At 37.2% G+C, this 9024-nt stretch overlaps 1 pseudogene; it reads left to right on the top strand.

Moving 5' to 3' along the window:
- Positions 1–593: 593 nt before the first annotated feature.
- On the top strand, positions 594–1677 carry LOC148981693 (E3 SUMO-protein ligase ZBED1-like; annotated as a pseudogene).
- Positions 1678–9024: the final 7347 nt, after the last annotated feature.

Here is a 9024-nt window from a genome sequence, read left to right on the forward strand (position 1 = left end):
CGGGACAATCTACCCTTGTGTCCTGTGGGACTTTGGTTTTGCCATTGAGTTTGCGCTCCTTTTAGTTTTTGCTTTACACGCCATCAGGTGCGTTTGCCTGTCCAGGCAGACGAGAGCTCGCCCCGCAAGTTAATATGAAGAGTTTAGATGCAAAAGCCTCTAAATGCCATTTGAAATTTTCTTCTTTAATGATGATTTTTATCAAACTTGTATATTTAAGTTCAGTAATTTCACTTAAATAACAATTAAATAACAAAAGCCACACAAGTGCGCATTTAGCAGAGTTGAAAAATGCAGTCACAGAGTGGAAGCTGGAGCGGCCAAACAAAACTATACCCATCGCCACAGATAATGCTGCAAACATAGTTAATGCAGTCAATTATGTTGAGCTGGGACCCCAAATTGGCTGTTTTGCTCACACTGTGAATCTCGTGGCCAGGAGGGCAGTGTCAATCAACGGTGTGTCCCGCCTCCTTGGGAAAGTGAGGAAAGTTGTCACCTTTTTTCACCACAGCACCACAGCCAACCAAGCACTTGCTGTGAAACAGGAAATGTTAAACTTGCCAAAAGCACAAGTTAATTAATTATGTGATAACTCGGTGGAACACATCACATGACATGTTGCCAAGATATGTTGAGCAGCAGCCTGCCATCTATTCGGCATTAACAATGGACAAAAACCTGAGAAGCCATGTCACAGGCATTGCAATGTTGACTGATGGAGAACAAAAAATGGCAGAGCAACTAATTGAAGTACTCAAACCACTGAAGACTGTGACAACACTCATGAGCAGTGAAACAACCACCACAAATTCAATGATCCTCCCACTGAAGGAAATGATTCTCAAATCCATGGTACCTGGAGATGAAGACAGTACAGTTATCAAAGAAGCAAAAGAAGCCATTGCACAGGACCTGCATAGAAGGTACACTAACCCTGACCTTACCTCCAAAAAGCCACAGCCCTGGATCCCAGGTTTAAATCCCTGCCCTCCCTTGATGAATCCTCCCTTGACTGACTCTACAAAGATCTTGCCACAGAAATCCTGGAGTATGAACCACAGGCATGTTGATCTTATTTTATGTCAATCTATGTCATGATTTTTATTTAATGATTATTTTTTTTGTTGTCAAAATTTATATAAATGATTTAACATGTCATAACATATCTGTCAAAAATAAAACAAAACGGCAGTTGAACTATTCTCTATTGTGGCAATTATACTAAGTTCACAGGAGCAAAACATAGACATTTACAGCTGTTATTCTATATGCTAAATATTTGTCATTGTTCTTTCAGAGAGAAGCGGAGACAATGCCACCCACAGTGGGACAAGGGTCAGCCTCTGAGCTATTTGGGGAGCAGAGCTATTTGGGTAGGTTTTTAAAAAAACAAGACCAGGTTCAAGGCTCTTTCCCAGATTGTTGAAGATGAAGTTGCTTCATATAGGTTAGCAGACTCCATTAGTGTTGATGCTGATCCTTTCATGTGGTGGAAGACTAATGAGTTCCCTCATGTAGCCAAAGCGGCAAATGTGACCTCTGTGTCCCAGGGACTAGTGAAAGAATCTTCTCCACTGCTGGGGACATCGTTAGTGCCAACCGGTCTCGCCTTTCACCAGACAGTGTTTTTGACTCATCTTTTTGCACAAGAATCTCTCAATAGTGGATGAGTAAATAACATTGCACTTTGTATCCTGAACGCAGTATTTTTTTGAATACTTTTTTTTATTCAAACCACAAGCTAATTTATGTTTGTTAAAGGTAAACGTGCACTTTTTCATCACATTGATCACTTCATATACAGTACCAGTTATCAAGGTTTGGAATTGGGATCCACTTGAATATTTTAAAGTGTGTTTGTTTACATTTTGTATTTCATAAGCGGTAGTTGAAGAGGTTGTATTACTTAGTGTTGTTCAGTACAGACCAGTAATACAGACCAGGGGTCTCATTTATAAAACTGTGCGTTTTTTACCTCAAGTGTACGTGCGCCCGAAAGCCAAAAATGGCGTACTGCAAAAAATATTCAGCTTTATAAAACCGTGCGTATGCCAGAACCTGTGCAGGATTCCCTTTATAAATCCCAGTCAGCGGAAGATTGTGCGCACATGCGTCTCCTCCCCGAAATAACCATATATGGAGCTTACAACACCTAGTTTAAATATGCATATCCTCATCTGCATATCATTTGCATGTGATTATTCATCCACGTGAGACCATGTTAACGTACAAGACGTTAGGAAAATATGAAATACAGATGTGCCGTGTCATAATAATTTTTTTTTTTTTTCAGTAGCCTATATCCTTGCCTTGTTGAATGAATGAATAAATCAAATAGTGTCAAATACATTCTCTATCTTTTACACTGGCCAAATAGTATTTTTTAATGAATTTATATTTTTAATGGAAACAGATAGAACTATTTTCTCAGACAATCTGCTATTATCATGATTAGCAATTATCTCTAGTTAAAACATTAAAACACTGCGTGCCAGAGAGAATATGTTCAAAAGCATTGCATCCACAACAAATGTATATTTCTATTTATTGAATATATATTTTTTGTAACTTCTCAGTAATGATTTCATGTAGTTTAGCCTAAATGTTTAACTTCATTAACGAGAATGGCATATTTAATCTAAATGTTTGTCAGAAGTAAAACATAGTTTAAATCATTATTTCATTTATTTAAACTGTTATTGAGAACGTGCACTGTATTTATTAGCCTACTCATGAAGATTTAAGGTTAATCTGCCATTAGATTATGTGCGTCAGTTTCACTAAACGGCCCAACGCACATGCTGGCGAGGACACTTAAGAAGGGATGGATATTGGCTTCAAATGATTGGCTTGGTGAGTGAAATTTTATTTGTAGGCTATTATCTTTCTGTAGCCTATAGGCTATAATTTTCTTTAGATTTTTGTTCTAATAGAGACCAAAAAGACATTTAACTAGAGCTCACCATCGGTGTCTCCAATTCCCTTTGTCTCCAGAATGTGCGTACGAAAATACCGAATACCGAAACCGAACCGAGACTGTGGCCCAAAAACCGAGGTACGGACCGTACTGTGGGCTATCTGTACTGTTGCACCCCTAGTTGCCAACATGGCTCAACAGACCTTGTAACCAGTTGGGAAATGCACCACAAAGCGTCACTGACAGACTGGGAAAATAGGTTTAACAAAATTTTATAATGAAACAACTAAAGAAAACAGCACTTTATGCTGTCCACGTGCATGTCATCAATATAGCTCTCAAGATAATTTAATATGCATTTCTTAACAAGCATATTTCACATTAAAACAGCTAATTTCTTTCAGGATTGAACTACTTTTTTAGAGCTTAAATGTTTGATTGCTTGTATTTAAATGTGCGGTGCCTACTAAAAGTCAGCAATATTTTAAATGGATACATTTTTAACAAGAGAAAGTCAAGTTTACTGCCCTCTGCAATGATAAAATGATAATAGCTCTCATAAAACTATGCCATAGAACCTGAAAAATTGCAGCCATTCTGTTCTGTTTTTATCCTGGAAAAACAAGATAAAGGCATGTATAACGAATGATTTAAAAACACTCTACATGAACAATAGACAACATCTTGCTTTGCAGTTAAAACCAATGTCCCAGACTAGTTGGCCTTTACATTAATATTTTATATATAAGATAAATATTTAATTTTGAGGTAAGCTGAATAAATATTTAAGTTTACATGTCTTCCTATCTACAATAATTAATGAGCACTTTAAATTATTTCCGTGTCTTGTGTTTGTTCATGTGAATTATTTTGAAATCCAGTTCATGCAAGTTATTGTTATTATTATTTTTTTAATCCATTCAGGATTGTGTCAATATGTGTCTTGTTTAATCATTAGTTCTGTGTTGTATTTATTGTGACAAATACTCCAAACACATCTGTATTAGTTATCTTAAAAATAGAAAAGAAAAGGAAGAATAAGTATACAACAAGGCCCTATAACATAGTGGGAAATACTTGAAAGCACAAACCTCAGAACATTTTGAGTGATAAGTGCTCAAAATACAAAGCAACAACGCAACAAGTGCTCAAAATACAAAGTTCAGACATTGCTCATTGCTTGGAGTAGCACAGGCCAGACAAGCAAGTTATATATATAGTTGAATGCGTCTGTCGAAATGACTTTTTGGCGAGAGACGGTCCCCATGGTAATGCCCCGTTGAAACCATTCTGCCACTGTCCATGGCTGCAGAGCCGAGATACAGGTCTGCATAACTTTGATCAGCTGGCGGCCCGTGGTCCACGCACGGTGAGACACACGTCTCTTCAAACAAAGCTGAAGGGGGCGCATGCGCAGTAGACCCAGCTGAAGCACTGTGGAGGCTGAGGCCATGTAACCCAGCGCCTTCTGAAAAGTTTTCAGAGGCGTGAGGGTGTCCATCTGAAAGCATGCGGCAAGACGCTGAACACGGCATGCGCGCTGTGTAGATCAGCAAGACGTCATAGCCACTGAGTCTAGATATATTCCCAGGAAGGAAATCGTCTGACTGGACTGAAGTGAGCTCTTTGTCCAGTTGACAGAGAGGCCCAATGTGTTCAGATGGTCGAGGAGAACTGTACAATGAGACAGTAACTCCATCTGTGATTGTGCCAAAATCAGCCAGTTGTCCAAATAGTTCAAAATTCGCAGCCCCTGACTCCGCAGGGGGGCGAGCACCGTATCCATGCACTTCATGAACGTACGGGGTGCCAAGGATAGGCCGAACGGGAGGACGGTGTCATTGTGACCAAATGGTATATATATACTGTATATATATATATATATATATATATATATATATATATACACATTTAAAAAGATGTGCTACATGCAAAGATCTTTTGTGAGAGGCAAACTCTGTGGATGTTGAAGCTCTGAAACTCTGTAAAAAAAAGAAAGAAAATGAAGATACAAATATTTATCCAGTCGAAACTGAATCAACAAGCTGGTAGATGAACTCTCACAGCATTGTTTCAAAAAAAAAAAAAAAAAAAAAAAACTTACACACATTTTTTACATAAGTAGGTAAAAATGTTGTAATTAAAATGCACCATATGCTGCAGTGCGATCTCCACCTTCACATACTTAATTTAAACCGTGAGCTCAATTAACACATTTGTACTTACATATGTGTACATCTCTAAATCCCCGTTGCTTACTATCTATATAAAGTGACAGGTAAAGTTTTGAATTGGGAGGACAATTTGCACTGCACAAGTGGAAATTGACACAGATCAAAAAAAAAAAAAAAAAAAACTACCGTCAGAAGTTCCTCTAAAAAGCCGACCCGCATTGGCATTGAATAAATTGCACACTGGTGACGCATTACAAATATGTAAACTTGATAAATACAAAATGTATTAACTCAAACAAGCTATTCTTTAAAGAAATTCATATACAAATATATATATATATATATGACAACATTCTTCCCAACATAAAATCCTGTACTGAACTGTGAATAAAGATGTTAAAGTGCAGAGCTGGGTCCTAAGCTTTCCCTTCACTGCAGCTTTGGGTGCGCTTGAATGTCAACTCCTGCTCTCTCTTCTGACTGTTAGCTTCACCTTGAGGTGCCCAGTCTCCAGCAGCAGAGATTTGTCACACAAAATGCAGGGCCAGGGTGAAGGGCCAACCAAATGTAAGCCTGAAAGCTGTTTTACATTTTTCTGTAGTATTTATTTCACCACATAATTTTATCAGTGCATGTCTTACCATAACCGCGAGTCAATTTTAAACCAATTCAAGCCTGATTCAGACTGAAGAATGTTAACAAGTTTTTGCAAGAACTGATATCACAGTACATTTTTTGTTGTTTGTAATTTTCTTATGCATTTTCGATACAGTGTTATCAGAGGCAAACCTACATTGAGTTGGGAGCCCCAGGCAAAATTAATCAACGAGACCCTTCTAAAAAAATATATATATATATATATATATATATATATATATACAATGTGTTATTACCTAGAGATATACAACATACAAGTAGTAAAAACACATCTATCAGAACATAAATTGTTTACAACAATAAAGTATTGTTTAATTAGCCTAACAAAATGTCAATCTTCATCTTTATAATAGTAGATACAATACAATAATCTTCAAGATAGAGTACAATATTCATATTTTATAACAGATTGTCAACAGAAATTCAACTTTCATACAGATTACATAATCAAAGGGTATTTGCTTTCAATTAAAGTTTTTTAAAGTTAGACATTTCAAACTTTATATAGATATATTTATCATGTCTTTGAGGCAAGTATACGCTGAGTTTCAGTTCATGTTTGCGAAACGCTTCAGCTCACAGAGGAAAGCGCGCCTTGTTTTCTATATTTTACAGAAGCACAATGTCTTCTTGTTATTATGAGTATACACAAAAGTAGTCGAATCATGTATTTTTCTTATCTGTGTGACCATAAATCATGGAGTATTTTAAGTTGTTTCCACTGGAAATGGGGAGGACAAAACAGTGTCTCTTCTACATAGCGACAACACTGTCTTCAATGCAGCTCAACCAGTCCTTGTCCCTTTTTTATGTATTCCATGAATGGAGATTAATCTAAATGAGTAATATTATGACTTCACAAAACCTGGTAAAATTATGTTATAATCCAAATAAGTAATCATTCATTGTAGTTCTTAAAAAGTGAATTCTGTTAAATAAAATATCTTACTGAATAGACTTTGAGCTTTGTAACCTTGCAGATCTTTTTGGATGCTCAAACAGCAATATTACAGACTAGCTAAAGATGAAAAAGTGAAAGAGCAAAATAGGACCACCTTAATTGTCTAAAGAACCTTTTGGGCAATTAAAGCAGCATTATGTTATTTTTGAAATTTTGCTCTCGGGGTCCCCCTACAGTTGGGAAACAGTATTGTATTGTCTTCTACTACTGTTGTAAAATCTGTCATGGTTACACTAGGGAGTATTCCACGAGGGGGCCTGGGTGGGCCTAGGCCCCCTCATTTACATGTCCGGTCCCCTCAGATTTCTGATTGCTTAAAAAAAAAAAAAGTTGTTTTATTAGGATTGATAGATTGACCAATCAAAATGCTGCGCGGTAAAATGCAGCTTATTTTCAAACTTGATTTGTTTATATAACGTGTTGCGGGTAACGTACGCTGTCATCTTCATCTTTGCGTGAGAGTTAATATGCCGTGACAATGGCAGGCGCTCAAACTCAAAGTACAATATTACACTTTTTTAAAAAAGCACGGAAAGATCAACTTGATATACAGTATATATAAATAATGTTGCCCCCTCATTTAAAGACGGGACCCCCCAAAAATAAAATTCTGGCTACGCCCCTGGAATACACGCATTCATTTGTTGACAAACGATACCCCCGAACTCTGCAGAAGGAAGGAGTTCTCACATCTTGCGCAGACTCCATGTTGCGTGTGAAATGTCTTCATCCCAGGTACATTGGCATATATTTCAGCATGTCTTATGAATATAGTGTCATAGGCTTTATTTTTTTTTTCATTCGTCAAAAGATCGCATAGCTCACATTTACAAGCCAGCGTCTTTATAGTAACGTTAGCCTATTGGCTACTGTTTTACATAATGGATATGCTAATTCAATTCAATGTTTTTGGTAGATAATAGCCATGTCATCAATATTATAATATCAAGCAACCATATATCTTTGGCAGACCTGTCATTCAACCTATTGTAAGTCGATGTACAATCTCAAGGGTTTTAGAAAAAATAAAAAATATCATAAAGGTTAAAAAACAACAACATAGTGCTGCTTTAAAAGGGTCCATATATTTTAAAGGTGCCATCTTGCACATAAAATCAAATCATATTCCATACCAGATGGGGGCAGTATACCTCCAGAAAGTGAGTTGTGCCGTGGCCGAGCGCACTCTCACGTCTTCAGACAACACAAGTGAGCGCTGTTTTGCTCTCTCTATTCAAATCATTTGACACGGTAGTAAAAGGTTGGAAGACCGTAGTTTCACATGGAACATTTGGAGATTTTTAGAGATCAGAGACTCAATGAACAACATCTCAATACTAAATGATGAAGACCGTCTCATAGACGCCTGTCTCAAAAACAAGCTGGTGTATTTCAACGATATGGGAAAATAAAAGCCTGGGTTTACGGTATTCGTTTTGTTCATATTACACTTTTATTGTTAGTTTGAATTAATTTGACAGACAGCATTCACTGATGTTGATCAAGCTAGCGCCATTCAGAGCTGCCAACTCTCACAAATTCACCGTGAGACACACGCAATTGACACTTAGCAAGCAGGTTAGTTAAGCTCTCAGATTCTGTCAATTTTATTATGCAGATCAAACAATAAATACCGTTTTGGCGCTTGTAAATGTTACACCACAGATCCCTAGCGCACGTGAACCGATCATCTCTACTAGCTAATGGTAAAAGAACACGAACACTGTTGAAAGATACAGTATGCTACAACTTAACAAAATGTATTCCTCATGCATAATGTCGACCAATCATTTTTTTTGAACTCTTCCCTGAACTGAAATGTAGTAGTGGGTTATATTTCCACACGACTGACATCAGGTTCAAGTAGCCTACACACACAAGCCGGTGTAACTTACTCGTGTACTGTAGTTTGGCTGGTGGTAATGTTGCCCGCCCGCATGCCGCCTCCCATGGCCGAAACTGGTATTACGACACCTGCCAGGCCGGGGTTAATAATTTAGCATGCTAATTTAGGTTTATATCTCGGCAGCACTATAACTTGTCAGTTTTTTAATGACATCATTGCACTTATTTCTTCTCATTCTTTTGATGCATGTAGCTCATTTTTTTTGTGTGTGGATATTTTTACCTCAATTATTACATATGGCACCTTTAAAGGTTTTTCATGGATAAATAAATGTTGTATACAGAATATAAATGCCAATAAATAACCTTCATTTATAAGGGTGAATATTTACTTATATGAAGTGTTAAAAACTATTTTTTGGCATCTTTTGGACATCTCTGGCTACACTATTGGTCTAAAACAGTCC

Source organism: Pimephales promelas, chromosome 4 (assembly GCF_988280905.1).
Source record: "Pimephales promelas chromosome 4, fPimPro1.hap1.1, whole genome shotgun sequence".
Taxonomy (NCBI): Eukaryota; Metazoa; Chordata; class Actinopteri; order Cypriniformes; family Leuciscidae; genus Pimephales; species Pimephales promelas.